Source organism: Rattus rattus, chromosome X (assembly GCF_011064425.1).
Source record: "Rattus rattus isolate New Zealand chromosome X, Rrattus_CSIRO_v1, whole genome shotgun sequence".
Lineage (NCBI taxonomy): Eukaryota > Metazoa > Chordata > Mammalia > Rodentia > Muridae > Rattus > Rattus rattus.
In genome coordinates, this window is record NC_046172.1 from 28375211 (window position 1) to 28390889 (window position 15679).

Here is a 15679-nt window from a genome sequence, read left to right on the forward strand (position 1 = left end):
CATAGCTACAGAAATTATTGGGATTCTGAGTTACCCAGGCTGGCAAATGTCCAGTAACATATGGGCACAGTTTCAAGTCTGGTTCGCAAGAATCAAGGGGATTCCAAGTTTGAAGGAACAGGTGGTATTCTCCTATCAGAGGTAGGGGCAGAGTTTGGCTGCTAAAGAACACAAGTTTGCAAACATGTGTTGATTGCATCACCATACTGTGTGTCCATGCATCTGACTTGGGTAAAACAATCCTGAAACACATAGTAAGAGAATGTTAACAAAGTCATTCCTGATTTTGTCTAATACCTCTCAGGTTTAGACCAAAAACAGTCATTGGTGAGCACTGAGTTACGACAAGAATAGAATTGTGGGCATTTATGAGCATCTTGAGAGTGGAAACTGTTGTGTGCCCAATTTAGTTTATAACCACAGTCTTTTGCAAATGGATGTGGGCCATCACTTCCTAAATGCAAAGGGATGTGATCTATAGCTTATTAAACCTGAAAATAAATTATCAGATATTCATGTGTACTTAGGGGAGTAGATACATGTATATGAAGACACTATAAGAGATATGTGAAGTCTGCAAATATGGCTCCAGGTGAGATCTTTGTGACTCTGACCTCATAGGTAGCAATGAATAGCCTAGTAAGATCACCAGTGGAAGGGGAAGCCCTGGGTCCTGCTAAGACTGAACCCCCCGCCCCCAGTGAACGTGATTGTTGGGGGGAGGGCGGTAATGGGGGGAGGATGGGGAAGGGAACACCCATAGAGAAGGGGAGGAGGGGGGTAAGGGGGATGTTTGCCTGGAAACCGGGAAAGGGAATAACATTTGAAATGTAAATAAGAAATACTCAAGTAAATAAAAAAGAAAAAAGAAAAAGAAGAAGCAGAGGAATGCACCAGGGATAAATTAGATAAGATCACAACCCTTCTGTAGGTATTTGCTAGGTACCCAGCCTGGGGTGTAACACTCAACCTCACAAATGCAGTGGTCCTCAGCTAGAGTGGGTCTGCCCCTAGAAAGTATTTGGACTGAGCAACAGTTTGTTGTCGTCATGCTGGAATAAAGAGGCACTTGGATGGCTAGTTTTATGTAAACTTGACAAAATCTAGAGTTGTCTGAAAGGAGAGAACATCAATTAAGAAAATGCGTCCATAAGATCCAACTGTAAGGCATTTTCTTGATTAGTGATTGATGGCGGAGAAACCAACCCTTTGTAAGTAGTGCCATCCTTGGACTGGTAGTCCAGGGTCTATAAAGGAAAATCACGTTAACCATTGCAGGGAGCAAGGTAGTAAGCAGCATCCCTCCACAGCTTCTGCATCAGTTCCTGTCTCCAGGTTCCTCTACTGTTTGAGGTTCTTGTCCTGAGGTCTCAGTGTAGACTACAATGTAGAAGTATAAAACTGAAATAAACCCTCTTCTCTCCTCAACTTGCTTTTTGGACATGGTGTTTCATCACAATACTCTTCCCCCAAACTAACAGATGCTCAGGGCGCAGAGGGGCAGAGGACAGGATACTGCACAACACTGCAACAACCAATAGCAGAGAACCGCTGCACCTCAAATAGCAATAGCGCTAAAGTTGAGAAACCAGGAAAGTGCAAGAACCAAGTATGAGGGAACCAAAGCTCACTCTGAAGCCTGTGGGTAACTATGCAGAGTGCCCACTTGCTGGGCTTTTACCATCGTTATTAAACTTTCTCTCTTGGGACAAAGGACACAACTTGCTTACAAGGAAAAAAGACAGGCAGTGCCCAATGGGATGAATTTTCCTGGGGTTTGGAAGGGTTCCAGGACATTCAACCTTTGAAAGGTAACCCAGACCATTAAATTTCAGATCTAGGGGTTACATTAGGATAGCTTGGCCTCTACTGAGCCTAGCCAGCATTGGACTTACATGCCAGGATTCTACCCAACCACCCCATACATGCCTCAAGCATGAAAGGATTCCCACTCCTACCTTCTTACACACTTAAACCTTTTATGAGAAAAGTTTGTTCTTTTGCTCTATGGCAATGTATCCAGTTTTAACCGCTACAACAGGGTGAACGTTATGGTAGATGAGTTTGGTGTAGAGTGCGCACACACTCTGAAATGGACAGAAGCATCCACTATTGCTGCAGCTCAAATTCTTGTTCACTGAACAGGAGTTGTTAGCAGATAAGAATGTCAGCAAATATCTAATCTTAAATGTTGGTTTGCTTTTGATAGCTCTCCTTTCCCCCTTCTCTCTCTCTCCCTCCCTCCTTTCTGTTCCTTCTATAGATTCATCTGCTAATGTGTGTTTGTGAACCTGAAAAGGAATGTAGCCTCTCTTCTTCCCAAATACCAAGCCAGTTATTTTGGGTGTAATGCGCCTCAACTTTTCTTTTCCCTATCTCCATGATCCAGTCAGCAATGTATTTGCTCACTTTTCATAATCTCTATGTCATGCAGCAGCAACAGTTACTTTAACTCAGTCTCTAACATTAACAGTGTATGGTGTTGTTATTTCAGAACAATAATAACTTTGTAGGTAATATATAAAAGTGCAATCTAGCAGATTTATCTTATGCTACCAGAGCGAGAGAGGCTATTTTCAAACTGTTTGGCTTGGTTGTGTTTCCTTTATTTAACCTAAATCTCCAGCAATTACATAGTATTTCATTTCATTTCTGTAATGCTAACTGAGCTTTAAGATATTTAATTACAATTGATGAGATCTCCCTTCCTTTATGGAAACAAATCCCCGGCAATCCTATAGAGCTTGTGGACTAAACTGGGAAGGAGTTGGTCATTTTTTAACCAACTACTATTTATTCTCTAAAAGTATGTTGCCTTCCAAGTCCCCATCAACCACAGTTTCCCAATGGCTCTATTCCCCATTCAGAACCAGAGAGCAAACATTTGAAGGAAATCAGATAGCTCCCTCTGAGTTCCCTATTTATTATTGACTCCTGATTCGTGTCTATTCTAGTAACTCCTAATTGTCCTTAGTGGAATTTGGGCGGATTTCCATGATATTTCAGACTAAGCACCAAAAGTATTCAACACCATAGATTTCTAAAATTACACCTTTAGGGAAAAGAAATCAAAACTAGAGAATTATAATAGTTATTCTACCCTGCCACCCAACCGCGTGCACACACACAGTCAACATCCTTCAGAATAGTTTCTGAACTCTCAAACAATCTAGTGGTAGATGTATATCATGCAATGTTTGATGAATCAGGTTTTGGTGCAGAGATTAAATGACCTTTTTGATTGACTGAAGCATCCAAAAAGAAATCAGAACATCACCTCTTCCCTCAAGTCCTGGAACCATTCCAAAGTGAACCCTACTACTCCTCCAGACACACTCATATGGTGGGCCCTTGGGGTGCACATTCTGGCACCATCTAACCAACCAGAGTCTACCAGGTAAAGCTGGTACCTCCGTCTGTGCATGGGAATTACTTAAAGACAGCCACCTGGAACTGCCTGGGACATCTAGCTTTGGGACTGTGAGACACATGGCGCCGGTCCCTACCTCAGACCGCCACACGATGTAAGGGTGGCTGCGACTGTTCGGTGGAGGCTGGAACTTCCTCTGCTGGAGCCACCTCCTAGGAGAAGCGAAGATGCCATTGGGGCCTCCCCCGGAGGAACCGAGGATGCTTGCAGGACTGCGGCCACTCACGGACCCGGTCAGGACAGAAGGCAGGTCCCAGGCCATGCTCTTCTTAAGACCACTGCGACTCAGTGGGACTTCGTAGTCAAAGTGGAAGCTGCCAGAAGGCGACTTTTCTTGCGGGGTACTAGGTGTGGAGAAAGACGAACATAGAGGTCTGGGTGTCGCGAACCTGGTAGCCCGAAGGTGCTGACTCCGGGGAGAAGAAGCTAAGCGGGAACCGAGACTCTCTGCAGAGAGCTGCGGAGAATTGAGTCGGCTTACTGTGGAGCCCCGCAGGCCATCCTCGGCGCCCATCTCACTCCCGCAGCCACTGATCAGGGCTGGGTCCAGACTGCGCGTCTGGCGCAGCTTCCTTTTGGAGAATCCCTTGGCCGAGGCCGTGCCGCCCGACGCGGGCGAGGAGCAGGAGAAGACACTGTGCAGCAGGCTCTGCGCGGACATCTCGGCGGGGTTGGGTTTGAGGGCCACCTTCTTCTCGTTTTCCCTCCTGGATCGCTGGAGACTGTGACCTGAGAAAACAAGTGGCTGGAGTAGGATAGGGAAAAACTGCCAGGCAGGGATCACCGAGGAAGGTGGAAGGTAGTGTCCTGTTCACGCGCCACCAGCGCTCTCCAAGTGTCCCTGCGGAGGCAGAAACAGGAACTCCATCCCCAGCCTTCTAGGAAACAAGAGGTCCCGATCCCTATGCGGTCTCTAAACCTTCCCCAGGTAGTCCAAGTCTCAAAGAGGCTGAGAGAGAGGAGGAAAGAGGTCAGTGACTAGCCGAGATCTCAGCTCCAACCCGTCAGCGCCACTCCCCCTTCCCAGCTGAAGGCGGGAGACGCTGCGCTCCAGCTCTCTGGCTCCGGACAGCCTCGAAGTCTCCAGCAAGCTCCTCCTCGTGGCCTGAGGACAATCCCGAGGGCTAGGGAGGAGGCTGCCTGAGAGTCCGCCCTGAGCGGGTCCTTGGCGCTCCGGACGCGGCGAGAACTCTTCTGGAGCTCCCGAGTTCAGTTGCCCGGCTGCGCCCCCAGTGCACCTTCTTGGTGACTTGGGGACCTCGGCTGTGCTTTGGGGGATCAGCTGGGCTGCGACATCCCCCTTTCTGACTCACGAGGCACAAAAGTGTCTCTAAGTTCACGTTCCCGCGGTCCTGGTGCCCTTAGTGGGGCACGGTGTTTGCTGCGTCCCGGGCCTTCCAAGCACCGAGCGACAACTGTGGCAAGGAACTCCCCCGCTGCGCTCAGCGCTACTCAGTAAGGTCTGAGCTCAGAAAACAGCCTCCCCTCCGAAGCGGGTATCCGTGTTCCTCTGGAGAGAGACACTTGATATTTGCTGCCAACCTTGATTGGGCCCAGAGCTGGCTGAGAGATGTCCCAGCACCCTCGCGCCAGAGGGAGCGGGGAAAGGGGTGGCCCGTCCCGGGTAAGGCCAGAAGAACGCAGGGTCTGGAGCCGGGGCGGAGCCAGGAGCGGGAGAATGTAGAACGTGAAGTTTTCGAGGCGCCAAACCTGGGAAGCAGCTCAGAGAGCCGGCAGCTGGTCTCTGATACCCGGCCTCTAGGGAGAAAGTCTTGAGGACGGAAGTGCGGACCTTCTCCCCGGACTCCCCTCCCCCAATCTAGGGGTCAGTCTTTGCTGTCTCCAGCATCACGTTTCTGCAAAGGAAGGGGAGTGTCAGATTGCACCCCACCCACTGGTGTCAGACCCTCAGCCCAGGGAGGGTTCTTCTGAACGTAGAGTTAAATCTGCCTTCGCCCTGCTCTTCTTCTTCTTCCTTCTTCTTCTTCTTCTTCTTCTTCTTTCTTCTTCTTCTCCTCCTCCTCCTCCTCCTCCTTCCTCTCCTCCTCCTCCTCCTCCTCCTCCCTCCCCCTCCTCCCCTCCCTCCCTCCTCCCTCCTCCTCCCTCCTCCCTCCCTCCTCCTCCTCTCCCTCCCTCCTCCTCTCCTCCCTCTCCCTCCCTCCCTCCTCCCTCCTCTCCTCCTCCCCCTCCCTCCCTCCCCCTCCCTCCCTCCTCCCTTCATCCTTCCCTCCTCTTCCTTCCTTCCTTCCTTCCTTCCTTCCTTTCTCTTTCTTTCTTAATTTCTTTTTTTCTTTTCTTTTCTTTCTTTCTTTCTTTCTTTTTTTTTTTTCTTTTGGTAGAGAGTCCTCACGATTGTGGATCCTGTAGATCTGTTCTATTTAGAAGATGTGAACAGAGGAGCTTGCTCCAGGTGGAGATCCACACCACCTAAAGTTAACCGGACTCAGGGGCTGCCCCAGAACACTCCTGAGCACGGGGTTCAGCTGCCAAATGTTGAGTAACTGAAAAACACAGAAATTGCAGTCAACAATCCTGGCTTGGAAACGGACCTGAAGCAGCTTTTCCCACTTTCCCACTCATGGAATCTACAAAACGCCAAGCCTTGCCTGCCTCTTGTGGGGCTTTCTGTTGTCACACTTAAATTTTGCTAGGCATCTTACAATCATCTCTGCAGGGACTGCAGGGATTGGTCTGAATGTTGGAAATAAGTGAATGCTACTTCATGTGGTTCCCTGTGTTCAAAACAAAACAAAATATGTGGGGTAATGATAACTGACTACAAATAAAAATGGAACGTTATCGTTTCTTTTAAAAGTGTATAACGAGGTTACTAATACCAGCAACTGTTCACGTTTGATTTTTAGACGAGCTTATTCCTGTGATGCTGGACGCAGAGCTGGATTACTTTACTGTGCCTTTTTACAATGTCACCTTGAAGTTCCTTGGTGCTTTACTATTTAGTATTAAATATTTAGCATCTATTAGTTAAAAGAAGGCATGTTATGAAATTAGCAGAAAAATTTATCACCTACATAAAAGCATGGGACATCCTATCCCGGTTTCTCCTGTAGCCTAGATTTCTCTTTATAACTGCAGGAGACAGCACTCTTATGACAGCTTGAATGGCAATAAGCTTTGGGGTGCAGTAATTTGTTTTAGGGTTTGTTTTTCTTTGTTTTGTTGGGTTTTTGTGGTGAGTGTGGGGGGGGGAGTAGATGGTGGTTGTCCTGGCTAGTTTTATATTAATTTGATATAAGCTAGAGTCATCTGAGAGGAAAGATCCTCAATTGAGAGCAAATGAGAAAATGTCCCCATAAGGTTTGGCTGTAGGCAAGTCTGTGGAGCATTTTCTTATTAAAGATTGATCCTGGAGGGCCCCCACTGATTGTGGGCAAGGACATCCTTGGGCTGGAGGTTCCGTGTGCTATAAGTAAGCAGGCTGAGCAAGCCATATGGAGCAAGCCAGTAAGCAGCACCCTTCCATGGCTTCTGAATCAGCTCCGATCTCCTCTTCCTTCTGTTTCCTGCTCTGCTTGAGTTCCTACCCTGACTTCCTTCAATGGTGGACTGTGATCCATCTTGCTTTGGGTCCTGGTGTTTCATCACAGCAATAGTAATCCTAAGACAATGCCTACTATTATTTTAAATTTGGTCAGGCCCCAGCCGGCCTGAAATTTGCTGAGTTCCAGGCTGGCCTCAAACTTCGAGACCCTCCTGCCTCTGTCTCCCCCATCTGGGAATTTAAGGTATAGACTATCGTGACAGGCTCTGCTGCCTGAAAATAGAATGTGAGATTCTAAGTGTCCATCTCTGTGCTGCTGTTCCTTCTGGTTACTTGGCATGTCCCAAGTGTTTCCTGTTCATGGGCTCTTCTGAGTGAAGCCACAGCACTGAAAATCACTTGATGGCCTACCTAACAGTTTACTGAATCACCTTTGGGAGTTTGTACGGTTAGCTATCTCCAGGCTCCTTAAAGAATTTGCAGTAGAAGTAAATGTGGGTGAGTCTTGCATGCCCTTTCTTTGGTGACAATACCTCATAAAACCTCACTCATGTTGAAAACACCTACCTGAAATAGTCTCCAGCATTAGGATACCACTGCCTAGTCATGCCTCATTGCACGGTTATGCCTCATTGAGTCTTGGCATTCAGAGTAGATGGTTAACAGAGTCACACTTTATGGGACCCCTTGTGACTCAAGGCAGCTATGAATGTAATGTCTAATTCATATATATGTTCTAACTGTCTAAGCTCGTATGATGACTGTGAGGTTGAAAATGCACCCTGCCAGGATTGCTGGGTGAATAGAAGTGTAATACAGGTACATTTCTGGTCAGGGTTGGACAGCCAACAAGTAGAATGACTCTTTTTCTATCAGCACTTCTAGGGCTTAGAGCAGACAATAGGTTCTGACCTACCATTAACCTGGAAGTCGTTTCACACTTGGGAACAGTGAGTAAGTCTTTTAAATATATTCATGTGTGGTTCACCAGTGGACATGGGTTAAGAAGTGTATTGTTAGTGGTTTGTAATTGTGTGGACACCATAGAGTGCACACAAACATGAATGGTATAAATTAGTCAATTGAAGTGGCATCTTGAGAGAACCAAGAAATGTGACAAGTTTGTAATGTCTGAGGCCACTGCCCATTTAACATGACATCCTGATTTATAGTAAACAATTTTTTACTTAGTAAAAGAATAGTATAGTAAATACACAATCCCTTATAATTGACACATATAGTATATAAAGGTAATGAATATAATTTTGTATGTTCTACTGGGGATTGTTGGGTTTGTTTTTATTGGGGGCAAGGTCTTGCTCTGTAGCCTAGGCTAATCTTCAATTTTCAGTCCTCTGCTCTTTGCCTCCTAAGTGCTGAGATATACCACATATGACTACATACAATCTAATTAAGAATTGCATAGTAGCATCAATGCAGCAATCAGCTTTTTCAGCCCCATTAATATCTTATAGAACGTTATACATAGGATGCATCATTGGTCAAAGCATTCTTGTCTAGTGAATAGTTATATTCATTAACTTGGAGCTCCATGGGGAAAGCTAGCTGATAAGTTGTTTATGTGGTGCTTTCAAAACAGGAAACAAATACAATGGTTCTTTTCTTAAATAAAATATTTTTGTAAGATAACCATTTAGACTTTTTAGTATTAAAAAATATCTCATGGTGGTACTTATCTCTAAGAAGAAGAGGAAGAGGAAGAGGAGGAGGAATAGGAAGAGGAAGAGGAAGAGGAAGAGGAGGAAGAAGAAGAACCTATGACAGAGTTGACAAGGCATTAGAAAAACCAATAACATTATATCCTCTTCTACGACTCATGTGAATTTTTTTGCCTGTATTTGACCCATCCACATCATCTAATATTACCCTTTCATGGTCTCCTTCCTACATGCTATTACTATATGCACTCAGTTGTTTACATGCAAACATGTATAGTTTCGAGGCTAGTATCTGCATGTGAGGGAGAATAGTCATTTTTTTTCTTCTGAGTTTGAGTCACCTCAATTTAGATTATACATTCTAAGCCAATTCATTTTCTTATAAATATCATTATTTCATTTTACTTACCAGCATAATCGTCCATTTTATATTCCCACATTTTCATCAGCACATAACTCAATAAGAAAAATATAATTAATAATAAAAGTAGAAAACCTAATTGTCTAGCTCTGGCTTGGCTCCCTAGCCTTGCAGGACCCCAAGAGTGTTTGGCTTCCCCATGAAAACCTTTAAGGTCCCCAAAACAAAGCAATTTGGAACCCTGATGAACAACGCATCCTAGTTGAATCTGTCCTCCACCCAGCTGGTCTGCCTGGGAGAGTCAGCAGAGGTGAGTGGCCAAGCTGTCCCTGGAGCCCCATTGTCTAGCTCTGACCTGGCTCCTCATCCGGAGGAGCCTCACAGAACCCAAGATCATCCTGCCCTCCTCCCCATGGAAACTTTCGAGTTCCCCAAACTAGCCAGCTGGTCTGCTTGGGACAGCAGACAGAGACAGGAACCTAGCATAGTAGCCCTCTGAGAGGCTCTATCCAGCAGCTGTGTGAAACAGATGTAGATAACTACAGACAAGCATTTGCCAGAGGTCGTGGACCCCTATAGAAGAGTTAGGGAAGGATTGAAGGTCTTCAAGGAGATGGTAACCCCACAGGAAGACCAACAGTGTCAACTAACCTGGACTCCTGAGAGCTCTAAGAGACTAAGCCACCAACCAAAGAGCACACAAAATCTGGTTCAAGGTCTTGGCACATATGTAGCAGAGGGCTGTCATGTCTGGTCACAGTGGGAGAGGATGAAACTAATCATGCAGAGACTTGATACACCACAGTGAGGGGATTTGGGGTAGAGAGATACAGGGTGAGGGATCTGACCTCTCAGAAGTGAAGAGGGGAAAGGAGAGGAACTCTTTGAAGGGTGACAGGGAGGGAGTAGCAGTTGAGATGGATGTAAATGAATAAATAAATAAATAAATAAATAAATAAATAAATAAATAAATATACAAAAATAAAAAGAAAGCCCTAAGGGAATCTTCCTGGCTTCAGAATGGTTATTCTGAGTATATAGAAGTTCACTGGAAGACAAAATTTGGAATTAGACATGTGTTTGTTTGCATGGCAATCATAATCTAGCTGTGTGATGTTTTTATTTGTTAGTTCAGTATAATAAAGTGATAGCCAGGGTATTTCATATCTTTACTTCCAGCACTCAGGAGGCAGAGGCAGATGAATCTCTTTGGGTTCCAGGATTGCTAGGTAGATACAGTGAAGCCCTGTCTCAACGACAATAACTAGTAATAATATATTTATTAAAAGAGTATTTTTATGTTCTCTTCTGCCTGAGTATTAAGTTTATGTTGAGGTTCTCCTAACTTGTGGGATCATCATTCTTACTTAGGGTATCCTATATGACTCTTCACCCTTACTCCATTTGCTCACACAGACTCAACTCCTATTGGCCACTCTGGCTGAATGCCAAGTTATGCTATATTTGATGAAGGACAAGATGCTGATCCTTGACAAATTTCATAAAGAGGTGACTATATTAAATTCATCTTCAGACTCTTTTGTAATTTTTTCTTTATTTTTATTTTCTGCTTTTGTCTACGACTATGTCTATATACCTCGTATAAGCAGTGCCTAAGTGGGACAGAAGAGGGAGACAAATGCCCTAGAACTGAAGTTAGAGTTGTGAACTGCCCTGTGGGTACTGGGAAACAAATACTGGTCCTGTGGAAGAGCAGCCTTCAAACCACTCAGATGTCTCTCTAACCACCAGAATCTTCCTTAGAATTCATCAGCTAACTATTAAGAAAAAAAAAAGACAGTAGTGAGATAAATGGTTTTTACTGTATATCTACTTTCAAAAGCAAATCTAAGACTTTGTTCCATACTAGCAATTGGTATTGAAAGTGGCATCATGCATGTTTGTGTTTGTTTTCTTTTCACGTAGCCTTAACTAAAGCCTTAAGACACCTTTTATTAAAAAGCCAGTCTGTTCATTATTAATTCTCATTACAATTATCACAAAAAATTTGAGGTTCAAAGAATTGTTATTTCATCTGGTCATGGCACAAGGCTATTGTAGTGAAAGTTGGTCTGACATCAAGGTATGCTTTTATTAAGTATCTCAGAAAAATTATCAGTCTTTTTGTATTCCCATAAGAAATTGTTGAATAAACACATCTTACTATCAAAGGACATCTTCTGATGTTTAACCTAAATTTCCTTTTCTTTATTCTAACTTTCATTTCTCCAGCCAAAATTCCTCTTTACCCTTGGTGTTTAGCCCCTTGAGCTATTTGTAGATTTGTATCAGGCCCCTTGGGTCTGATTCTGTGGTTTGGCTACACTAAAAAGTTAATATTTTACTTGAAAACCATCACCATTGATGATCTTCTTTGGATTCCTTCCAGTCACTTATTTCTTTTTAGTCCCCAGGTCCAATATTCCCCGTTAGAGTATGCTATTTTGCCCTTGTTTGTTATATAATCCCATTTCTTAAATAGTCCCAAATCACACTAAGGTTTTAGATTGAGCATCATATAATATTTCAAATGTGTATCTGATTGGCTTCCAACTCTTAGTCAACATTGCTGATTTTGTTTCCTCTTGTCCATGTCTCTCAAACTGATTATGATCCCTCTGATATCATTTCCATGTTCTTAGTAAGTAAACACTTCATGGTATCTCATTCACCCATGGAAGTCAAGGGTTCTGCTTCTCAGCTCCTGAAACAGGAAGAATGAACATGATTTTAATCTGTGTGATGTGAAATATATGAGAAATATGTGGATAATGTTGACAGAACATGAGAATTCCAGTTGTAATCAGTAGCCAGACTGTCCTATGCCTAACCTACTTCTTGATTGGAAGCTAGGAATACTTGTGCCCAAAGTAAGAATGTTTATTTAGAGGACTGTGTTTGTTTGTGATTGTGTGTTCATCCTGTGTGCATGTACCTGTTTCTGTGTGTGTGTCCACATGTGTGCAGGTATATACATACCTGAAGGGTAAAGGTCAATGTCAAATGCTTTCCTTTATCACACTCCATCTTATTAAAGGAGATAGGGCCTCTCACTGATCTTCAAATGCACCAATGATTAGGCTACTATGCCAACTCCAGGATCCATTTGGCTGTGTGTCTTCAGTGTTGGGATTTCAGATGTGTACCACCATGCCTGTTTTTCCCTCCCGGGTACTAGGCATTCAAATTCAGGCAAGCATGCTTGTGAAGCAAGTACATTATCCACCAAACCATCCCTTCAGACTCCTCTTTAGGTTCTTATTTAAGAATATCCTGGGTGGGCTAGTTATGGTATGTGGAACAGTTAGGGGGTGGACTTGGGGAAAAATAAAATATGGAGTGTGAAACTAAATAAATTAATTAATTAAAAAAGAATATCTTTGAATGAGCATAACTATTGAGGAATTGAAACTATAAAGGTTTTGTGATTATAATTCTATAGTCCTGTAATAGAGGAGAAATTTTTGTTGCGTATTACATTTATATACCAACACAAAAACATTTGGACTCAATATTTTTTATCAATTTTGTATTACCCCAACCTTGGAATAATAAACCCAGTTGTGGTTCTCACAGTCATCTAGATCGATGACATCAAGATCTGTGACAATAAAGAGACACACAAAAGGGAGGGTTAAAGTCCATAGCTCAGTGGTAAAGTATGCAGTTAGCTTGTACAATGCCCTAGTCGAGAGGCTAGAAGAGAAGAGGGAGAAAGAAAGACATTGAAAGAGAAAAAAGAGGAGAAAAGAAAGGAGAGGAGACAAAGGAGAAGAAAGGCCTAAGTGTGACAATCTAGTTTCAAACCAGGTGGAAGCCTGTCTAGCTTCTAAGATCAAGTAGAAACAGATACATTCAGAGTAGGATACCTGCCCAGTAATTTTCTTCTGACATTACATTTAAAAAACACAAATGATTATTTTAATCTAACTCACTCAGTTTAACCCCTAAACAAACAAACACATACAGACACACATAAAACATAATTCTGTGTGCCTAGTTTCAACATCTCTCCCTCCTTTTTCAACCGTGATCTTAAATTTTTCAACGAAAGTACTGGTGGCTCTCCTAGAGGTCTGGGGTTTGATTCTGAGCATCCAAATGATGGCTCATAGCCATCTGCAACTCTAGTCTCAGGGAATTTGACACTGCCTTTTGGCGTACCTGCGTACCAGGCATCCAGTAGTACACAGAAATACATACAATCAAATTACATATACACATAAAATTAATTGGTATTTTTTTTAATTTTAAGAAAGAGAAAATCCCTGTCACTATCAGCATTTTCATTGAATGCAAAAGAGGAAGCATTTTGTTGCAACAGTGGTCTCCCATTTTCTGTGCAAACATTAGCAACCTGTTCTATGTTTACTTGTGTTTCATTTTCTTTTAGAAATTAAAAAGCAGTAGTTTACAATAAGCACACTTTTTAAAAAAAGATTTATTTTATTCATATGAGTACACTGTAGCTGTCTTCAGATACACCAGAAGAAGGCATCAGATCCCGTTACAGATGGTTGTGAGCCACCATGCGGTTGCTGGGAATTGAACTCAGGACTTCTGGAAGAGCAGTCAGTGCTCTTAACCACTGAGCCATCTCTCCAGCCCAATATGCACACTTTCATTCACAGTACTGTTGTCCCGACATGAACACAATGTTCCTCCATGTATAATATATTATTTCAAAGCACATCTTTATTTGTTTTTATTGAGGGATTTAGGTGTCATGTAGAAAAAAAAACAATAAATTTCCCATCACTAAGCAGAGCCTATCTTTGAACTCACAATCCTGGGTTCCACCTTATCACCTGACTTCTAGTAATCTAAGCAGCTAAGCTTCCAGGAACTTTCCCAGCTACAGAAGCATTAAAACAACATACTCTTCATCGTATGAGCAACCATCCTGGACGCCAATTCCTCTTCTTGCCTCCCACAACGGACACCTGGACCAGAGAAGAGAAAGTAAAGATGAGAGTCTCAAATCAAGCTGATGACCAGATTCTCCATCTATGTCAAGTACATGAGTGTACATCCGCACTCATAAACACAATTTTCTGAATATCAACCATTCCAATTTCATGCTACCCTACCCAACAGAGAAGGTAACAGCTAAGTTTGTTTATGCGGCTTAAATTAAGTTGCAATGTGGATGCACTTCAATAAAACTCAGATCATTCATTAAATGAAACTCATTTTGCTTGTTGAGCCTTTCAAAAATCAAATCATAAGTGTATCCTGACTGTTATTTTTGTCTGTGGTTTTAAGCTCAGGCTTAAGAAGACTGAGGAAAACAAATTGACAAACAATCTAATGCAAATAATGATTGGGAAACATTTTTGACCACAGACTATTTGTCAAAGGCAATTTTTTTTTGTTCTTTGTTACTTTTCTTTCTTTCTTCCTTTTTTTTTTTTTTTTTTTTTTGGTGTGGATGAAGATATATTTAAAACATTTTAGGACTGGCAAACTGGTTCAGCACAAAAATGGTTAAAGCACTTACCATAAAGCCTGACCTGAGTTTGATCTCCAGAACCCATATAAAGAATGAAAAGAACCTATTGGAGATTGGTGCTAATGCATGTCCAGGCGCTGAAGGTCCTTGTCCCCATTTGGTATTTGATCTATCAGTAAAAAAAGCCAGCGACCAGCATGGAGAAGGGACACTTAGCTCTGTGCAGATAAGACACGGGAGAATTGCCAGGACTCAGGAAGAAGAAAAAGAAGAAATAGCAGCAGGAGATAAAACCACCCCACAACATGAGACTTTGGGAAATGGCCACTGGCCACTTCCCGATTTGCCCTAAGGGTAGCAGGGGAAGGTTTTGGAGTGCCCAGCCTTTTAATTAGCCATAACATTTTTTAAAATTAACTGGTGAGTGTGTGTGTGTGTGTGTGTGTGTGTGTGTGTGTGTGTGTGTGTGTGTGTGTGTGTGTGTGTGTGTGTGTGGAGGGATTTCTATCTGAAGATCTGAGGAGGCTCCTGGGCAGTGTGTGAGAGCTACTCTCTGGAAGCACAAAGCATTATAGCAAAAACTCACCACAACAAAACCAACACTCTCTCCACATGTACAGACAGAGAGACAGACAGACAGACAGACAGACAGAGGGAGAGAGAGAGAGAGAGAGAGAGAGAGAGAGAGAGAGAGAGAGGGAGAGAGGCTACAGAAAATAAAAGGAAAAACATATCTTAAAGTCTGGAGAAATAGCTTGGTAGTTAAGAGCACTGACGATTCCTCCAGAGGACACAGGTTCAATTCCCAGTAACTGTACTTCCTGAAGATCTGACATTCTCTTATGGCCTTCTTGCTTACCAGGCATTCAAGTGATGCACATACATTCACAGAGGAAAAAAATACCCATACACATAAAGGAATTTTTAAATATTTTTACCACCAAGTCAACTACAAACCCTGTGATATACAAGAGGGACCTGCTTGCAAGAATTGCTGGTGCGATTGTAGCACAACCTTTTCTGGAGTAACAAACCACACTCTGACTGGAAATAGGACACTACTCAGTTGGCGGTGTCTAAGACCAGATAGACAATGTGCCAGGAAGACCGACAAAGCAGCAAAATGACGCCTAACAAAATTCTGCCCTGGATCGCCCCAACGTTCTTTTTTTGTTGTTGTTGTGGTTGTTATCTTTATTAACTTGAGTATTTCTTATTTACATTTCTATTGTTATTCCCTTTCCCAGTTTCCGGG